We start from the raw sequence: 22437 nt of genomic DNA on the forward strand, positions 1-22437 counted from the left end.
GGACTGTGAAATGCACACTGTGGAATTCAAATGGTGATTCTCTGCGTTTGTCATTCTGTGCAAACGTTGTAGCTGGTAGACAGAAACAGACAGACAAGCATCTGTTTTGGCCACATTTTCCTCCTCTTCCTCCTCTTCCTCCTCCTCCGCCTCCTCCTCCTCTCAAGCTCCAGGTAAAAGAGCTGCCAGGTTCAGACACAGCCAACACCCAACTCGTAACAAGATGGCTGCCATGTTTACCTTCATCCTCAAAGGTACCCACCGGAGGGTTTTTTTGTGTGCAAAAGTTCATTTACATTCAGTGTTTCTCACTAAAATCCAATGTGTCTAAACTTGATGTATAACAAACAAGCTGAATGTGTTTAGTTCTTCTTATAAAATTTGCAAAGCCAAGTTTTAAAATATTTAAAATCTTACATTGTTTATATTTAATTGAAATAGCTTGCAGTCTTCTTCGTTCAGTCTGTGTTGCTTCAGTGTTACAATTTCTTGGTGCATTACCACTGCAGCTGTTGAGCAGTGCACAACCATTGGCTGGATATCATGTCGTAAATGCGGACCTGCTCATATAACAATGTCCCATGTTACTACAAGTAGTCTGAACCTCCACACGGTACGTTTAAAGTAACTTCATGAATATGTGCTCGTGTTCACGCTCAGAGAAATCTGTTGCTCTCCTAAGTGACGCAGGTTTGGGTGACAACATACGGCTTTCTACAAAATCTGCACATGCTGTGTTAAAGGTTAGGGAAAGATCATGGTTATCCATCCATCCATCCATCCATCCATCCATCCATCCATCCATCCATCCATCCATCCATCGTCTATACCTGCTTCATCTCGAACAGGGTCACGGGGTCAACACTCTTTATTTATTTTTTGTATCTGTTTGAGAGAACAACGCTATCAACGCGATCGATTGACGAGTGGACAATCCCTCCACCTGTGTCTGCTCCACACCACGTCAGCATAACGGAGGAAGCACAGGCAGGGTTCAGGTCTGCCTTTTGTGAAACACAGATATCAGAGGACAGAAACTGCGACCTGCAACGTGCTTGCAAACCGCAGCACAAACTGAGCTGAATAGAGTTGGGTGCTCATAAATTCGTTAAAATGACTTAAATACAATATTTTTGGCTGGACCGCAACAGCGGGGCCAGAGCTGTAAAGGTAACGTCTGTCACTGAGTGAGTGAGAGTTCAAAGTAACACCGCAGTTCGGCTGAATGTGGTGACTCATCAAATTAAAAGCATACAGAAAAATCGATGCGCATGCTGTTGAATTTAAGCTGTTGTGTGTGTTGAGTATCAATTTGTTATTGCTCACATAAAAGAAGCTTGTTCATTTGGTTTGGGTGGAGCTCAGGGATGTGAATAAATGTTACTCAACATGAGTAGGTCTCGGACATTTTCGGTTTGTCAAAGTAGCTCTCGGAGGAAAAAGGTCGGAGACCCCTTTTATAGGGCATAAACAAAGGCAAAGGTGTTGTTCAGGGTAGACAACATAAACACAAAGGTTCGTAAAAACCTTGTTGTTACAGCTAATAGAGAGGCAAAAGTTAATTGCAGGTCTGTGATTGGACAAGAAGTCGTGTTTCCTTCCTGAAAGTCAAACCTGCTATATACACAACCGAGACCGCCACACTTTTACTTTTGCCTCTGGGGAACTAACTTCCTGCGGTGGCTCCGACTAAATCATGTGGAATTATGCTTCACTGACAATTTTACTATTATACTGGGCTCGGTTTAGGCCCCGTTGTGCACTGTTGTTGTGCACACATGTACACTTACCTTCTTACCTTATACTACCATCCAGTTCTGAACACTTACCTACAAGATCATTCCTTTTAGCATGCCTCGCCGCTCTCAAGTGAGTGCAGGATCTTAAAAAAAAAGAAAAAAAGCCACATATTTGCACAGAGATGCACATCTTATCCTCTTTAATTAAACTTGGGCAATTCCTGTTTGCACATCTAAATCATAGTCTCACATACAACTGAGCCTGTGGGGATCAGGTGTAAGGAAGGGCAGAGCAGTTTCTCAGTGCTCTAGGTGTGCCAGTGGCCCTCTTTATGCCGGGAAAAATGTGGAGTAAATCCAAAGATGAGGGAAAGATGATGAAGCACAGTAGGGCCAGTGGCTTTCGGACAGGGAGGGGTGCCGTGGAAAAAATGTATAACAAGTTCTCTTTTTTTCCCCCACCAGACTACAAAAATCAGAGTTTATTGCCTGTGTGTATATTCAGGAATGATTTTATATTGAGAGAGACAAAGCAGAAGGCCGTATTACTTCTAAATAAAGCGGAAATGAACAATTAGTGAGAAAATGGTGGATAAAGTGAACATATATCTAAAGAGGGATGAAGAGATAAAGGCGAAGCGCTGTGTGGATTCTTTGTGCTGAGAGCCCATCAGCAGCTGTTCTTTTTCTTGGCCAGCTGCTGCCAGCATGCACGGCCTCATGGGAGCTGCCTGCATCCTGTCACTATTACAGGACTTGTCAGCTACTGCAAAAAAACACATACACACAATGACAGACCCTCACATGCTCAGATATGTATACACGCATGGATAAAAACTTGCACAAACAGCACGAAGAAGCCTCTTCAACCTGCACACATGCGACATACTGTGCAGAATATATCTGTGCAGATGCACATCCACACAGAGCCATCAGTTTTGGTGTCATGATCACCCATTTCAGAGGAAGGCAGACTGCTGAGCAACAAATACTAAGGTGCAATGGCTTCATATTGATCGCTCCCAGGGATCAATACCAGGCTACTTTGATATCTCACTGCGAGAGAAAGAGCCCGCATGTGTAAATGCCGGTGTGTCATAACACACTTTCCATCTCCTACTCAACTCCTCATTCGCCCGTTTCTTCCAGCAAACATAATTCATTTCACCCAAAAGACTGTTTCACGCATGGATCCATCTGAATGCCTTTTCCGAGTGCGTGTTATCTGCTTTCATGCTTTGACATCTCCCTATATGGACACAGTGTGTGTGCCGGTACTTATCAGCGGAAAACTTACAACAATGGCTGGAGCTAAATTTTCAGCCCCAGGCGTTTTCATTCCACCTTGTTTGTACAGTGCACAAATCATCATCATCACACACACACACACACACACACACACACACACACACACACACACACACACACACACACACACACACACACACACACACACACACACACACACACACACACACACACACCGCTCCCAAACCTATACACCCCATTCAACTGCTCCAGCCAATCACATCCCAGGATCTTTGCCTGTCAATCCAGAGCACCGGTAATCGAGTCATTAATTACGCCCCTTTCCCTGTAGACTCACCTCCCTTATTGCCACCCCGGTATGAGTTACATTACACTGCAATTAGATTAAATTACTAAGTACAACTTGCGCATGACAGCCGTTATGGCAGCATCGAGGGGGTAATATGCTGACTGTGACAAACCCACTGCGCAATTTGCAAAATGGAAATATTGTCTGTTTGTTAATGGAGGTTATTTGACAGGTAAATGAGGAGGTACTGTATCAGCCCCATTAGGACTCTGCAAATACAAATCCCAGAGTTTCACAGAGTCAGGGCTACTTGAGAAGAAGATTTTGCAATGTTGTACAAATAGAAAATGAACTTCTGACCGGCTGAAAACATTTATGGATCCATTATTCTGTCTTGCTTTCTTGCCAAGAATTAGATGAGAAGATTGATATTGTAAAGATGCCTCAGTAGAATTATATACCAGGGAGCCATTTCTCCCTGAAACCAGTTTTTATACTTAGCTTATCTTCTAGCATTTTATTTAGCTATCAATCTTCTCTTCTAACTCTCGGCAGTAAAGGCAATAAGTGTATTTCAGGACCTGTCAAAGTATTTCTTCAAAAGCAACGGCTTAGTAAAAGAAGGTTCTATTAGGGAATGTCTTCTTGATGTATATTTGCTTGTATGTTTTTAAGCTGTCTACAGCAAAGATAGAGGGACTCTGAGGCTGTTTGTTAAGAAAACCAAACTGATCCAGTAAACTAAATAATACAAAGTGAAGTCTAATGGTAACACTGTATGGAAAGTCAGAGGGTCTCACAAAATCAATGTGGTTAAAATTCTAGGCACCACAAATGTCTGTATGGAATTTCATGCCAATCCATCGAATAGTCGTTGATATATTTAAATTTTGACCAAAGTAGTTGACAGTCTGGCCATCCGACAGCAATACACCAATCAGTTCACGGCAGGATACCGTGTCAGTGTCATGTTTTGGCCTGTCCTAACCTCCACATCTACAGATAATAATCCACTGACCACTAAAAACGGAGTAAAATGTTCTCAAGACAAACCACAGCCAAGTTATAATATAGTATAAGTTGGCTGATATGTCCCAAGAACAGCTCCACTGATATGACTGTTGCAACTCTGTACAGACCTGCTACATTAAAATCCCGTCGATTTAACGAGGTCAATTTATGTCAAATAATTTTAGCTGAGAAGATTCTGTTTGTATTTTGGACTTGTTTAATTCAGATAACTCATGATGTCACTGAAGAGCCAGTCTCCTACTGTAAATTCCTAATAATGAAGTTGGACTGGTTGAACACAGGTTTGTAGTTTGGCGTTACTGCACAGCAACCAGCTGTTTTCTGTACACGGCAGGGTTATAAGGTAACCCTGCCTTGTACGTGACACTTCGACTCCTCTGCTTCTTCCACAGTAACATCAGGACAAGGACTGTGGATCACCACCGACCGCACACCACACAAACCACTGAGAAATCAATTCCGCCTCCATTCTTTTTCTATCAGAAACAACTAATTCACTTGGAGCGAGCGCGCAACACGAGGCAGAGGAAGAGTTGGAGGTGTTGTTAACTACATGCAAATGCATGCTGTGTTTTCCATGACAGGATCATTCCACTTGGCCAAAGAGGATGATATTTTGTGTTACGCTTCTAGCTGCTTTCACATGATTACTCATGATGTTTGAAGACAGAGATGTAAGAGTCCTTTCTCTGTAGCTGTGGGGACAGCAAAGGAAGACGTCAAATAGGGTCAAATTGCGGATGAATTAACACGGGCTATTAAGAGATATTTACCAGCAATCCAGGAGGTGACACCGTTTTTGTTGACTTCTTTTTTGTTTCCCAACTCCAAACCTGTTTTTATTTTTCCTTAACCCCAACCGTGTTCTTCTTCCTTACTCCAACCATGTGCTTACTTAGTAACCCGACCGACGTGTTTTAGATATGAATTTCATGTTTCTTTAAATCACATGCATCTACGCATGCAGTTGGTTTTATTTTTGTCCACTAAAGGGAAAATGTGTAACTTACACACCTAGTCAGCGCAAAGCGTGGCTATTTCACATTCTGTCGCAAAAGAATAGTTCAACATTTAGGGATCTTCTTTCATTAATTATTTTTATTATTATATTATATATAAAGATATAATATTTATTATTATTATTATTCTATTATTATTCTATATCCATTTTTTATTTGTATATATTATTTATTCATTTAACATGAATTGTTAACACAATGTTAATTTTTCTTACCAAAGTAAAACAATAGGGTTTTTTTCAAAATGTGATTCATGTGCCCAGGGAATTTCCATAACAACAACCCTATAATGAGTAATATTTGTGCTCAGAAAATGTACATCTTCATTTCTCTTTTGATGCAACCCTGTACCTCCTTTGTTCTGCTGTCACTTGTAATTCTGCTCATGTACTTTAGGCCAAGTTAAAGTCATTCACCGGGAAATAATTAATTTGGAATCGCTGTCACCTGCCATGATTAGGCCCATTACTTGTTTTTGTGCCTCCGAGACTGCGTGTGTGTGTGTGTTGTCTTTTTCTAGCCTAAGTATGATATCACAAATAGCCCAGGAAGTGATACATCTAGGGTTATGGGGTAAATTTGGTTTGAGAAAGAGACAATAAACAAACAATTTGAAAACACACATTGCTTACAGCAGAAACCATAACATCAAAAGATATGTAACATCATGACACTTCATTCTTTGATTTAAAACACCTCACAGTTTAAGCATTTAGTTATTTGTTGCTCTGCCATATGCAAGGTCGTGCTAAGTCAGACAGCTGCGTTCTCAACTTCATTTGTGTTTATTTTCCCTTCGATAAACAGAGAAAGGCCTATACTTCTATGGTGATAAGATCCTCCCGGCTTGTTCTCCGCACTGACCTTGGGTGCTGCAAAGTAAAAATCAATGCTTTTTCAGAAGGACAGGAGGCTGTATTCACTTTCTGTAAAGGTACTGTGCATCTTCCACACGAGGCAAGACAGCGAAAGAGAAGCCCTGTTACTCAGTGCATGACAGTGGAGGGTTTATCTGAACAAATAGAGGCAGACATATACTGTACACAGAGAGAGACACTGGAATACTGTAGATATTAAGAGAGGTGTAGACTACAGGTTACCATTAGTGGCAAATTAGGCTTCATTTATCTCGAATCAAACCTGCCTCTAGAAGATAATAGCACATATGAAAATCCATTCATAGCACTTCTTTAAAGCTGCTATAATTAATATCTATATAACAGCAGTGGATCAAATTACTGTTTTCTTCAAAAATTTTAACTCAATTTTTAAGTTTCCCCAAGTTGGAGAGCCTCTTTTAGCGTTGATTGTTTTTGTTTCACATTCACCATTGTTACTATTTTGGTTCACATCATTTACATTTTTAGGGAGGAAGCTCTATCAAACCCATTGCTACCCATGCTACCTACCCAGCACCAAACAGCAGACAGACAAAGTTAGCAACTCACTAATGAACACAGTTGAGCATTTATTAGATAAAGAGGTGGATAATTCTAAAAAAAATGTTTTTATTTTGGATCAAAAATTTCAACAAATTGTAATCTTCTAGTGGATTTACTAGATGTATAAATAAACCACTGTTGCTAAAAATGTAGACTTTGAAGACAGTAAAATGTGTTATGTTTACAGCTTATGTCTGTTGCCCCGAAGCAGCCAAAGAAATTCAGTTACTGCATATTGGAATCCCATAATGCTCAAAATATATATATATATATATATATATATATGAGCCTGAAAAAGCCATGTAAGGATAATACATAAAAAGATGTAATTAGTGAAGTACTATAAAAATGTGGACACCCCACTCTGATTAATGAATGCTGCAATTATTTTAGCAGTCGACTCTCAACATCTGTGGTGTTCTGAGAAAAGAAAAAAAAAATCACTTAACCTGCTAAAACAAACCTGCGAGATCCCCCTGATTGTTGCCTCTAATGAAATTCTAGTGACTAGTGTCGCCACATCTCATTTAATTCGGGTTAAACAATATTTCTAACCTGGCAGTGTATTTGTTTAGTATTGTACCTTTTCTATTGTGCGGAAATGAAAGACTAGCAGGGTTAATAGAGGCAAGAATGTTATATGCACTTTATTAAACCTGAATCTGAAGCTGATACTTTTTGAAGATTTCAACATTTTTTTTAAACCCTCATTGCGAAAATGGTTTCTCCATTAAAAAGCAGTGAAGCACTGCAAAATGCGACGCCTGACAGTTTAAATGTAAAATCGAGCTCTGCTTTTGCAGAAATAATATTTTTTTGGATGGAGATGTGCTACTGTAGTGTTGGTGAGGCAGAAGTACTCCACTCTTCTCCGACTGAACTGCCAGAGAGACGCTGACTGAAGACAGATACTGGGAGATTTAGCTGTATAGTATAGCTTTCCTCCAACCAAATCAGAAAATCCATTCCAGCACATTAGCACTACTGCTAATTGCAAGGCTCTGTGTGTCTAATTGCACACATTGATTTATCCACAACCTCCTCCAGTTGAAATGGAATTGTGAAATTAAAGACCTTAAGTGGACAGATAAAGGATTTTGTGCCACATTCGGCCACATGAGTGAGATATGATGAAAAAAAGTGTTCTCTATAGAGCCTCAATGTACAGGCCAGTGGTGGATTTGATCAGCTACAGCATTAAGCTTTTTTAGTTTAGAGTGACACATGATATTTTTACATTACATTACATTTCATTTAGCTGACGCTTTTATCCAAAGCGACTTACAATAAGTGCATTTCAACCATGAGGGTACACAACCCAGAACAACAGGAATCAATAAAATACAATTTCTTCAAAAAAGCCAAACTACAAAATGCTATCAGTAAGTGCCATTTTAATTCTTAAATTAATATTTAAATTCCACATGAATAATTCAGGTCTAAGAACAGGAATATGCCCTCTGACTAAAAGTCAGCATAATCAAATCAGTACAGCACTGAACACGTGTTAATTTAAACATCCTGTTCTCTAACCTTCCTGATATAAAGTGAAAGCCACTGTCCACAAGCCAAAAATAACCTGGAACAAATTTCTTAATCCTGCATTACTGATCTCATTTTTCATTTGCATTTCAGATTCAGCACAAAGTGTTTGGAAGTATTTGGTCCAACGTTGCTGTACTGTGCCGTAAAGAGTGCAGTGATCAACTTCGGTTCGGTGTGCAGCATCAGTCAGTGTGTAAATATTTATTTTCTTGATGTGTTTATGAAGTTTGAAGTGAGTTGTCACCTTGAACTGAAAAGTTACATCTGTGAAATCAGTCATCATGTTTCTCTTCAGATGGTAGTTTGATTATGTGGAGCCAGAAAATCTAAATTGTGGCATCAGGTTAACAACAGGGGCAAGAGGCCACTGAAATAGCAGGGCTTGATAAGCTACAGGAACTGCCAATCATGACAGACACAGCCCAAACATAATAAAAGCCTCATTATCTGTGGATTAAACATTATTTTAGGATGGCTACAGTGCACTGACATGACAAAAAAGTGTGTAAAATCGTAGTAGAAATACTAGTACAATCCTATGGTGTCCTATTCAGACCTATGGTGTTTTAAAATATTAGTCAATCACCTGGACCGTATTTTTGTAGAGTAATGATCGAAAATGAACACAAAAACACAAAGTTATAATACAGCCTCCTAATTGGAGTGTACTGGTCTCACTAAGCTGAATAAAATATTGGCTAAACCTTCTCTTTTTATCTGTATTGCAGCACATTAGAGCATGTGAGCTTATTGTTAGACAAAGTTGACCCAAAGTAAAATGTACAGTCTCGCCTAGGGTGGTTTTGATGTCCTTATTTCAACCTGTCATGGCAACTATGTGGCCCCCAGGCAAAAAATAGCCAGTGTCCTCGGGCAAAGTAAACAAATTGCTACTGTCCACCCCACAACAGATTTGTTTTCGCATACAAGGAAACCACACAGCAGCTGTCTGCTTGGTTTAAAGCCACATATTTAAAGGTCCCTTATCGTGTAAGTTTTGATTTTTGTTTCTCTTTTGTTTTTAAAGCAGGTCTCAGTACTGTATGAAGGCTGTGAAAACAGTAAAAGGCTCAATCCACCTTAAGCTAGTGCAAGTTTGTGATGTCACAAACTCACGCTTATGTCATAGGTCTGCCCTCAGCACAAGTCACTGTCCAACCTGTTATCTGGAAGAAAACAATGACTGGTTATTGTGCCACACAGCTAACAAGCTATACAAGCCCGAAGAAAACTTGTGATAGTGCCGGAGCGGCGAAAAGAGTCAGCCAATCCGAAGACAGGGTTATTGATATCAGTGTGCCTTAAAGAGACAGACACAAAACAGCCTGTTCTTGGTAGATTTCCAGAGAGAAGCTTAAAAGAAGAGACTTCAGCTATATAGAGATGGGTTTTGTTTAAAACAAAAACAAAAAGTATCTTTGTATGGTTCTTAAGGTTGTAAAAAAAAATTAAATTTAAAATATAATACCTTTGATGTTTGCTTATTTTTTTCTTTACCTGCCTAACATCACGACTCTTGATGTGCAATTTAGCTGCTTCCTTTGCCTTTACCTTGCACTTCTACTGAGCTATGCCTCTTTATTTTGCTTTGTGTTCTTCCCCAAACAATGACATCATCTATCTACAGCGGTGTGCTGCACAAGTACCTCCATTCTGACCTCTAATTGGCGAGGCAGCGTGTGCCAGAGGGAACATTTCACTGCATTCTTAAATGGCTTCTTTGGACCACTGAACAGGACATTTAGTTAAAGTTGGTCATTCTCCATCTCTGGAGAGCCAGTAAAGAGTTTGCCACATTGCCTGGAAGAAAAGTGCAAAGACATACAATGTGCTGCCGATGACAGGTTTCCACTGTGAGGTCCCTGGATGCAGTCAAGATGGCAGGACACGCAGCATGGAGCTAAGTAATGTCCCCATGTATCTGGCTAATAAGCTGTAAATATGCATCTGAGCTTTACTCCTTTCTTTTTCTCTGTATTCTTTCGAGCAAAATAATGAAACATCCAGTTGGATCAACCTCTATTTTAACAGCATGGGGATTGGGTCCCCCTGGAGCAGTCCGTTTTCCAGTATTACCATGGCATAACGTGGATGCAAATTATAGAAAGGATTGCAGCACACTCGTAGTGAACCTTTGTTTTTGCAATAAATCAATGTGAACTCATGCTGGCATTTTCCTTTTCCAAAAAAATATTGTAACTCAAGGTGAGCAGGATGAGTGATCTCAGAATTTTCTACCATACTTGTGATGTTGGTTCATGCAGAATCTGTCCAATTATTTAATTCATCCTGGAAAACAAAAAGCAAATAAAAAAGAAGATTCAAAATAATGTTTTTTTTTTTTGTCTCTTGCAGGCTTTAAAAAAAGGAAAATGATTGTGTTTGTTGTTCTTCACTCAATTTTATCAGTATGAAAGAAGGACGTTAGTCTGTTATGACTGTGACCAAGTGCAAAGTGCTTCCTGTGAGTAGAAATTTGAAGGGTTTCCTGAATTATAGCCCACAAACTAAAGCTTTGGTTGTTCTCGTAGTTTTTTAAGCTTGGGAGGTTAGACAATTATTCTGCTGGTGCACTCATAGACTGATGGATGTAGCTCCTGGGTCTGAAAAGTGAACCAATGTGGAAGTGCCTTAAAGGGCAATAGCACCGAGGGCCGCTCGGGGCTGGCTTCAAAAAGCCTTTGGCTCCATAGACTCCCACTTAACTTCTCAGATGAAGTACAAAGTAGTCTAGTTGGCTAGGTCACTAAAGCAGCTTCATTAGTAACTTCATACCTGTGGCATTATTGTGTATCATTGCATGACATAAGGTGATACATTTAATGACAACTACGAGGTCTTTCCAGGACATAGCCTATCAAGTTTTAGGAGCACTGTTTGATTTGTGGCACCTAGTGTCCCTCATCTCATCAGTCAAACCTTCACACGGGTAATTATCATCTTCATCGGTGATGGACAGATAGGCAGCATCATGACGACATACAGATCCACACTTTGAAGGATTATTTAACTTACTCAAGGGAATAGCAGTGTCTTTAAGGAAGTTATTTTAGGAAGGAAGTCCTTTCGGAACATGCAGTTACTGTGAGTTGGTAAATACAAAAATAACTCTCATGACTGCACATTAAGGCATCACGCAGGGGCAGGAAAGGAAAAACTCTCATCCAGATGTTTTGTTTTTTTTAACTGTGAAGCTGATGCTTCCTCAGGTTATTTCTGATGTTGATTTGTTAAAGTCCCAAGCCTGGTGAAGCCTTTGACCTGGGATTATTCTGGTCTAATAATGCTAATATTATTATCACGTAGGCTATAGATTTTACATCAACATTAGTGAATGTGATGATAAAGATTATTTGAAATCATAGAGATGCATTATAGCTTTCCACTTTCAGCAATCTTTCAGAAATCTACTAAACAGAGAAACCGTTTTGTCACTTTTTGCTACTAAACTGCTGTAAATGGAAAATGAATGTCTGTTTTGCTTTTATTACCTACATATGCACTTAACACAATTTTTCTTTTCCAGAAATAAAATCGGTTTAAAATGAAAAACCTTGATTAAAGTGGTACTATTCTTTTCCTTCCTTTTATTTCTTGGTCCTCAAATGCGCTTTGCTGAAACTGACATAAAAGATTGGCTCATGATTTTCACAGTAAAAGCTCCATTGTGTCTGGTCTGCTTTACACTGGCATTTTACCTGATGGTCATGCTTTGACTGTTTGTAATACTCGAGCATTTGTACACGTGCAAAGCGTTCACATTCAGAATAACACACCATAAGATGAAGCACAACATTTTATCTACCTACAGTAAATCTGAAACTTGTATGGGAATATGGAGGCCTACAGCTGTTCTAACCGACCTATGGCTTTCCATCGGAAACACTGTGTCAGACTCCAACACGCCTGTTCATTTAAGCTGTAAACTGTAAATACAGCAACTAATTGAAACCGCTAAATTGGGTGGGCACATAAACATTTAAGTGGTCAGATAAACATTACTCTACTGGCTTTAGTCTTCAAACGTTCTTCACTTTATATGGCCTTGATCAATAGCTACCAGCTAGACCGTTAAGGGTCCATTAGAGACTACAGACTGCATGCTCTTATAGGCATGCAGCGAGAAAAGCATCTCCGCACCGAGGATCTGGCATTTTCCTGAGGCACACTGAGTTTGTTTGGTCACCAGTTTGGTATGTGGGTCACCGTACACCCCAGTGCGAAGAGTAGCTCAGTCAAGGATGATGTTTCTAATCAACCAAAACTGCAATCCTGGTGCAAAATGCAATACAGAAAAATCGTTTTGCGTTGTCGGCATGCTCAAGGTGCAGATTGACTAATGACTCTACCGCCATCGAAACACAGCAGGTATCTGCTCTGACATTTGAGTTTGCAGTTTTGGCATTTAAAGCTGCAAAAATCTATATTTGCATGTTATTAACTGATTGAGTGAAAGCAGCTGCTTCTCGTGACGAACCACATAAAATCATCAACCTTCAGCCTTATGGAGCGTTTTGGCTCCTTTCAGCTCAGTGTTGGGATACTCTTGCTTTCAGCAGCTTCATTTTCAGGAGCAGCAGACACTTTCAGAAAAACTGCTCTGAAAAAACAATGTGCACTTCTTGCCCAGCATCAAATGCTAAACAGACATTCACATATAGGGGAATGTCACACACAATTTAGAAAATATCTTATTGCACTTTAACCACTCTAACTGCAGCTTACCTGGTCAAATGCATGTTAGCTTTCATCAAAGGCTGGAAATGGCTCTTGGTGACCCCGCAGGGGAGGAAAAGGTGGAGACAAGAGAGAATAGCTTTTAGTTTTTAAGGAAAACTAAATGTTGCACTCGGTGAGTGCAAAACTTCAGAATTTTTGTTTTTCTTGTCACCGTTTAGTTTCACCTCAGCTCGCTTGAAACCTCAGCAGAGTTTATGCAAAAAATAGTAACAGGTAACAAGTACCAGATATCATTCAAGGAGAATATAAAAACAAAAAAAGGGAGTATAGTTGCTTGGAGCCGAGCCATTACCATCAGAAAAGGAGCTTTCGTAATAGAGATCTAGCTTTACACAAAACCACAGAAGATTTAAAGCTACATTTTCAGAGACTTTGATAGTGAAACTGAATCAACTATCAGTATCTAAGTATCAATAATAATAATTCTTCCATCTAAAACTTGTGACAACTTTGAAGTTAGCTGGATGACATGCAGGAAAATCAGGGCTACCAATTGTTCAAAGCTACGCTGCTTTTAATCACCGCATTATCGCTCACTTTGTTCACAGTTAGTGAAAATAAAATAAAAGAGGCTCAGTTTGCAGGCAAAGTTAAATATTATACTTAATTGAATCATGATCAGACAATCTCTAACGCTTCACTCAGTTGTGTTATTTCAGACCTCCTGCTGTGTGTGACGAGTGCAAACATGCCAGATAACTCCATGAATACAGCTGCAGCCTTTGTTACCTGACAAAATGAGGCCTCGCTAACAACCAAATGAATTGCTCGTCTAATGAATTCCGTCGCTGAAAAGGCCCAGCAGCTCGTCTGCGTCTCCTACAATAGGAGCAAATTTGCCAATCGTAACCTTTCCAACCTTTCCTATATTTCCCTGTGATAGCATGGACGAGACCTTTCTGAAAGATGAGATTGCATAGGGTTGCTTGTAAATTAAGTTCAACTGCTATTAAAAGACGCTTAAAATTATTCAGTCTTCAGCTCCAAACTCTTGTTTTGCTCTTCTCTTTGGAACCAGTGTAGAAAAGCTAAAAAAAAAAAGCTTTGCGGGATCAGAGCATTAAAGTCCAATATACAGGCTCCACAGAATTGCTCAACAATGGTGTGCATAATTCATCCAAAGAGTAGATGACTCTTTTAAGTTGCAGTATGTATGTCCGAATGTAAGCGATGAGCTGCATTAATCATTTTAATCCCTTTTTTATTGTCATGTTAATTAAGAACTAGAGATGCCCTAATTATACACCTTAATTAGCCTGCTAACACACTCAACACAGTCAAACACAAACAAATCCATTCCATTATGTGGCATTCGCCGACCTTCCCCCTCCTCCTGTCCTCTACTCCACATCTGTAACAGGTCTCTGCTTTTCTTCAAGGTGACTAATTGAATTTCCCTGATTTGACTGACCTTTGCCAGAGTTGTTTTGATGGCAATGATTTCCTGTCCCTTTGCCTCAGTCGCTGCAGCAAACAGACCAAGTGTAGTGGTCTGGTTTATGTTCGTGGCTCTCAGATTAAATGTGAAGTGAGCTGTAAAGAGATCCTCTTGTGCGACTCAGGGTTGCTGTGAAAGAACAGGGTGAAGCCAAATAGCTTTTGGGACAATATACTGTAGTTCTGTAAAGTGCCTGTGTCAATGGGTTTGGGAGCGTCCTGAAATTTTAAACAGATATTAGCAACTTTATGAGCTATATTAAAGTGTTATTCCTAATTTTTTCATCCATCACGAGCACCATTCAAATCTAGAACATATGTATAGGCTTTAGATAAGGACATCTGCATGTTACAGTGTTTGTCCATATGATCATTACTTCAGAAATTACTCACTCAAATGTATTTTACACTTTTCAACTGCATCTGCTACATGCTTTATCTATAAATATTGTCTTGCCTATATGCTCTGCCAAAATCATTGCATTTCAAGCATTTTCTTTTTGATCAAAAATGACAAAATATCAGAGGTAAAGTGATTAAAACAAAAAGTGTCATAAAAACAAATATACAGTATCAATCAAAACTTACTGATGACTGCTGAGATCCAGGAAGGACTCAAACGCACGACATGGGAACAGGAGGGTTTCATGAAAACAAAATGCTTTAAGAACTAAAGACAGGCAATCTCTCCAAGGAAGTCCACTGGCTGTATCCAAAAATATACTGACACTAACTATGACGTAAAGAGAAAGAACAATGACTAAAGAGACATGAGGAATTGACAAAGAACATTTCAAAAACATGGGCACAAACCGGCAACTGAAATGAACTGACAGAGAAATGGAGAGCACACAGGCTGAATACACGAGGGAGAGGTGGACAATGAGGGACAGCTGAAACTAATCAGGGTGGGGCAAATAATCAAATAAACACAAAACCCAGATTGAATTTAAGACGACAAAATAGGAGTGGAATTTCTGAAAAACTTTAAAAACTTCATCACCAACCAAACATATATTATAAACATAGACTGAATAAAAATGTGCATAAAGTTCATGACTGAAAAGTGAAGCCAATGCGAAACTGATGTAAATCGCAACACCACTGCTGGCCGCCAGGGGCTTGCTCCTGAAAGCCTCTGAATTCCTATTAAATCAATATCAACTTAAAGCAGTTACGTTTTCGCTGTGTCTCCTTGTTAACAAAGGAAAATGTCAGCTTACAGTTCTTTGTTCCACTCTTCTTTGCATTCAGTGAGATACCTGTGGGCCATGCAGAGTGTACTACCCATGGGAAGAGTGTCTTCAACAATAGGCTTGTCTGTGACAATGACCTGCATGGCAAGCAAGCTTTTTTTTCTGTTTTGCATTTGAACTGGCACTGGGAATTTCATGTCTGGCAGCTTTCACTACAAACCCTGAACTACATCCAAATGTATTTTAATCTGTTTGTTTTTACTGATCAGAAAGCACAACAGATAACCATCTGCCTTCCTTCTGACATTAAACTAATGCTACAAGCAAGGTATCTGCTGCACTGTAGATTGTTTGTGTGAGGTATCTTCACTTTCTTTATCCATCCTTTGCCATGCTTCATCTGACATAATTAGACAGTGTATACTGAGTATGTACTGTATACGGTATTAGTGTGTTGGGTAACATTTCCAAGGCCACATTTCAGTGTAATTTCATCTCTTCCTTGTGAAAAAACGAGCAAGCTTTCTTGAGAACAGCTTGCTGCCGACGTAGGTGAGTACACGCTTCACTACGTCACCAGACATTTTAATTTGATCATTAATAGAGGAGATGGAAAGACTTCACTACCAGCACGTGATGCATCTCAGGTCGAAAGATGAGCATGGCCAAGTAAAATAAATTAGTGAACCTGTGTACTTTTAGCGAACAATAATGTTAATATCAACTACTTGAAAACAGATCATGTACGTTAAATGGCACTTAACTGAGAAAATATAATTTTATATTTGAAAAAAACAGTGGTGGAAAGTCCATTTACTTATGTACATGGTTGTCACAGACAGCCCCGATGTGAATATATGATGATCTTGTATAGTATGCTGTCGATTAAACTACTCAAGCCTTTAGTTATAAAAATTAACACAACCTTAAATGTCTAGAGCAGCTGTCACAATGGTAGTTATTTAATTCGGCTTATGTGAAATTGAAAGTGAGAGCACTAAGTGTTTTAACAGCAGGGCAAATACAGTTTCTAGAGAAACTTGATGTTTCTTGCTGTGGAAACATTCGACTTTGTCTGTCTTGATGCTTTGTGGTCCCGGAAGGGTAGGCGGAGTCTACATCAAACTTGGCAACCCGTCAAAGCGGGCTGCCAGGTTTGCTTTTTTCACGCGTTTTGTATTTGTCTTTTTACAAATATTTATGAATACTGACTGTTTCGCATGTGTCACGTGTCCAAATCGCATAAAAGGCGCAACAGCGTGTCCCCAGCAACACACCCACCGAGTTTGAAGCAGGTGGGATGAATGGTTGTGGAGATATGCCAAAGACAAACAGACAGAGATTTCTGAAATATATAGAGAGATATTACTTTAAGACTTAAAACTGCAGGACAAAGATTTCAAAAGCTAAAGTCCTGCTTAGCGATAAGTTTGTGTGTCATAGCTAATGGGCCATTGTTCTGACAGTATATAGCTTATTTGGATAATTATTTGGACCAGATGTTACTGCATGATTTGTTGGGGGAAAAGAAGATAAGTAAAATTACCTTTGATGCTCCAGTAGGGTGTTTAACTTATTTTGCTTACTATCAACTGAATTGTAATTAATTACAGTTATCCACAACCAGCTTGGCTGAGTTGGCAAGCTGCAGTATTTAATTGGGTGAAAGCCATTGTTTACTGTCAGGAATCTATCTTGGACTAAAGCCACGCAAGAAGACCTTGTTATGTCTTGGTATAAAATGTTAGATGTCTTCATTAATGTAATATGAAGTGTTGTCTCGGTTTTAGGCCACAACAATAATTCGCAGCTTTCTCCGACGTACTTTTTGTGTTTCTGGTGCCTTCAAGTGCTCTTTTTTGGGATCCAATACTCACTGCCTGTAGGCTTTAAATGTAGCTCTAATCAAGCTGACATGAACTCAAACTGACCACAGCTGCTCGTCTCTATGAAAAATGAAACCAGCAGCTTTTAAAAGGCACTTTCAGCCTACAGGGTTCAACATCTAATGTTAGAAAATAGATTTTGAGTGACGTACAGCACCAAAACCTCTGGCAGAAGATGTTCCTGTTTCTCGTCTAGGTTTTGGTTTTAACACAATTGGAAATAAATGGACTTTTATCTGCCTGTGATCTTGATTTTTTTGGACCATCAGCAAAGGTTCTATGTCAGGATTTCGTCCTGAAAGTCAAATTGCATTTATTACTCAGAGGAAAAGCTGGTTTCTTTTGAAGGCTCATGACACAAGTACTCATGTGGGTGTGTGAAGACTGTGATAGCACCCTGACTCTCCTCTCACTCAATACATTTACATGCACTCAGTAAACCAGACTACCCAGAGAAATCAGGTTACGCAGGTGATCACAGAACACTTTAAATGCATGGTAACCTGGTGAACCCAGAGAAAGTGTCTCAGTTTCTCAAATGTTCAGCCTGCTTATACTAACTTCTCGATGCTATTGTGTTTCAGTTGGACTTCAGAATTATTTAATGTATGAGAATGCACTGTTGTGTAAATATCTCTTTTCTTTCAGTGTTGAAGTTTGTCTTGCACATGCATGTATAAGAAATGTCACTAAATTGGTGTTCTGCAGGAGAAATGTAGTTTCTAGTTTGCCTGATCCATGCAGTAAAAATCAAGGTTTTAACCTTGTTAACATGCCCGATGGTGTTCGTCCTGTTAGAAGCCATATCATGGGTGAAATAAGAAGTCAATGCCATTGCTGAACATTTTCACTTTGGATCTGCAGTTACAGTCTGATAGTATCAGAAACATAGCTTCAAACAGTCAGGATTTCAAAAGTCACATAAGTTACCATGCAATAGCCTCTGAAAGGCCAAATGAGAACAATGCATGACCATTGTAAAATAAATAATAAATGTATTTCACAGTAGTGATGAAGACAGTGTTGTGTCTTTGCAAACCTTAGAGTAGGCGTCTCAAACCTTTTTTTTCCCTCTGAGAACAACTTTGAAAAAATTAAAGTGTCCGAGAGCTACATGAGACATGCGTGCATGCTCTTGGACACAGTAACATGTATTCACATAGCTGAGCTCCACTAAACGAGCTGAATAATCTTCTTTTATATGAACAATAACAAAATGATACTCAACACACTCAAACAGCAGCTCGCAAGCGACTGGTTGACGACCACTGCCTTAGGGACTAGGGACCACTGCCTATTTATAACTACTGAAAGACGACTGCTAAAATTCCAGTAGCAGGGTCATCAAGTCATCAAGTAAGAAAAAAAAAGATCAGCAGAAAGCTCTCTCGTTGACAGAAACTTCCCTTTTGTGCCATTTCCATACTGTGGATTGGTAGAAGAAAAAAAACAAAAACAGAATGAGGGTGGTAATTTCTATTTACAACCATGAAACTCAATGAAGGCTGATCTAAAGTGGTGTGTTCTATCACTCCTTTGTTTAATTTCAGTGCTGGGACACTGGGAGAGTGTATGCAAACAGCTTGAACGTAGCCTATCTGTCTCTGACATGCAAACCAGCAGGAAAGTGAAGCAGCTGAAGTCTGTCTTACCTTTCCTCATTAGAGAGACTGGATCGAACAAGAAGATTCAAATATTTTATGGGGGAAACTTCAAAGAGTTACGGGGCCATTTTGAGTGGGTTGTAGATGTGTGCGTGAAAAGAAAAAACACTTATTTTGAAGTCTACAGAACTGCTGCGCTTTTATTTTAAAGGACGTATGTTTCCCATGACACAGCACACCTGCGCAGCAGTTTGCTGCCAGTGATGACCAGAACTAACATCGTCACATCAGGAGTTTGCAGTCATCAGAGCACTAAAGTGCTATTGTTCTATTATTATCTTATTGCTTCTGTATGCTGCTGCAGTGAAAAAATTTCCCCTCGGGGATTAATAAAGTAACTACCTAACTTAACCTAAACTAAACAGCGTCAGGATTAGATAAGTCTCAGTTCAAGGACAAGTTGAGGACACGTTTTTAGGAGCTTCAATCGAGCCAGGAGACGGACATTAAGACAAACTTGAACCTGGTTACTGACGTGCAAACGCAAAATGTGAACACACTGATTTCCTGCCTATAGAATTTTGTGGTATTATGTACTTGTCAGCATAAAATACAGCAGCTCCATCCAACGTCAAACTGGATGTAGTTGTTTAGAGTAATAGTGCACAGTGACATATGGGACTTTGACATGTCTATAGTCATTCCTGAAGATTTAAGGACTTGATTGCTTTACGTTATCTGTAGTTCTGAGTGTCCCGTCCAGTCAGATCACGTCCAACCCTGGAAACATTAATCCTTTACAAGGGACAGGTTCGCCACATATTCTCCAACACCTGCCATAGAATCAGCCCCACCTGCAATATTACAGCTTGTTTATCTCTCTGCCTTTAAACCGCCAGTTCCATATTCTCTTAGCAGGATATATCCTGTGAATGACAGCTAAGTATATTACATTTTATTACTGGGCAATGGAAACGTGAAGCGATAGGGCTCTAATCGGGGAAAGGCAGTGGCATTCTTTTACATGGCGAGGAGCTGAGTCAATGCAAGCAACGGCTGATAGCAATAATCTTTAAACAGGGGGGGCATTTATTTCCAAGCTCTGCTGGCCGCAGCTGCAACAGTTGTTCATCTGGATGTGGATAAAGAGGCAGCAGCAAAAGGGGCGGTGAGTCAATTTTAGAAGGTCGCGTAGAGGCAAGTTTTTAGACACGGGGTGAGGAAAGGCAAACTGGAAACAATATCGGCGCTCCAGCTGCAGCTCTGCAGACCAATAGGTCACTAGGAAGTCTTGGGTACCCAGGCGAGAGGCATCCTAACATATCACACTGCTTACCAGCACATATACAATTTGATGCAGTTGCATGTTTCAGTGATGTACAGTAGGTTTATTCCAGCGCTCTGAAAGACGGCCTTTAGCAAGAGCCTTGGTCACAAGTTCCCCCACAATCCAAAATGGAAATAGGCTGTGGGACAAAAGCAGTTGTTAATAAACCTCTGATCATTCAAACACCCTCTCCAGCAAAGGACATTAAATATGTCCCACTCCTGAGATGCAGAGTCGGGTAATTTCCTTGCAGGATTTGCAGTCAGACAGCCTATCTCCGCACGCAATTAGGCGAGCGGTGGCTTCATTTGTTCCATTTCTCTTAATGTTAGTCCCAGCGCCTTTAACAGTTCTCCGGCATTCTTATTTCCCCGACTCGAGTAATGAAGGGCTTTCTGATACTTTCAGGTGACTTGAATTTAGATTTACTATTTTATTTACCTCCCCATCATGAGATTGGTTTTGCTCGAGGCTGTGATCACCATGTGTGAACACCAATATAAAATGTGGAGGTACCGCTTCGCTCAAAGAAACTAGTTTAAGATTTACCACACGGCCGGAGCATTTACAAAATAACAGAGTTGTTATTCCAAATTCTACAGTTAATGTGTAACTACTGTATTACACATCACACACCACAGAACACTGGTTCTACAAACATGGCTGTTTTCACCATGAATCCTGACATGTCATTCAAAATCTTTTGATTTCACATCAGCCCCCATGTTTCTGCAGCCTTTTCCATAACTATCCCGCACATAAAGTATATACCTACCTACCTACCATTTACTGGTCGGGTGTATATGTGTGTGTGTGTGTGTGTGTGTGTGTGTGGGGGGGGGGGGGTCTTTCCCAAAGAGAGCGCTGGAGTTCCTCTGAGTGTCAGCCTGCAGCCTGACTGCACTTTAATAGGCTGCAGGTTTCAGCCAGAGAGCTCATACTATTATGAGCTGCTCGTGGCCCCCATGAGCGAATTCATCCACCGGCCACGGAGAGCCAGGTGATTTAATATGGCCTGAAGAAAGCTGGTCTATATGGATAATCCTCCCTCGCACACGTACATCAGCAGCCACTCAGTATTCTTTATGCTACGACTATCTTTTCCCTCAGCTGTTAGGAGGGGTGGGCTTCTGTTGGAACAGAAAAAATGTGGGTTTAACGTGTATATTCCTCTATTACTAATGGGGTATTGGAGCTTATGTTTTCAAATCATTAGCAGTACTTGAGAAGTGAGCACACTCAGTATTCTTTAAATGGAAGCATACATGTGATGGCTTAGTGTTGCAAAGGCAGGTAAAAAAATATTTGCTGATGTTGATCTTTAAATAAAAATTGGATATCAGTTTCGGGTTTTCCTTCGTAGCTCCGGGGTTAGCAATAGTAAACATGTCCCAGTCTATATTACCTTGGGGAATGTTGTGATTACAGCCAAAAAAAAAAAGGCTCATCCACAGTGTGAACTGCAGCATCCAGCAGGGCCGGGTCACACCAAGGGCCTGCATCGCTCTGATGTTTTCATTCTCAGTTCAGGAAAGTGGGGATCTACACTATGAAACAGTGTGAGAGCACATCAAGCGCTAATCTGACTGTATCCATCCTTATGACTGAAAAATTGCGAGACTGAGTACAACTTTTTGCCCATGATCACAGTTGTGGCTTAAGGGGCAGAGGAAGATTGAAAAATTAGCAGGATGGTCCATTAAGGAACATCCAAACTGGAAGTTAATTAGTTTCAGTGGAGGATTTGATTGTCACATCTTGGTCTCCATGCTGTCTCAGAGGCTTTTTAATAAGGTCGAGAATAAAAATGAAAGAATCCTTGAAACTATTTCTCAGTTTTTTGGCTGACATATAACAAAACCTTTAATCCAAAATATCTGCAAGAATCAGTTGAGAAATGTTATACGAGGTG

Source organism: Brachyistius frenatus, unplaced genomic scaffold, assembly GCF_029030835.1.
Source record: "Brachyistius frenatus isolate BFR_SWC_R1_liver_20210118 unplaced genomic scaffold, ASM2903083v1 Contig_25, whole genome shotgun sequence".
NCBI lineage: Eukaryota > Metazoa > Chordata > Actinopteri > Embiotocidae > Brachyistius > Brachyistius frenatus.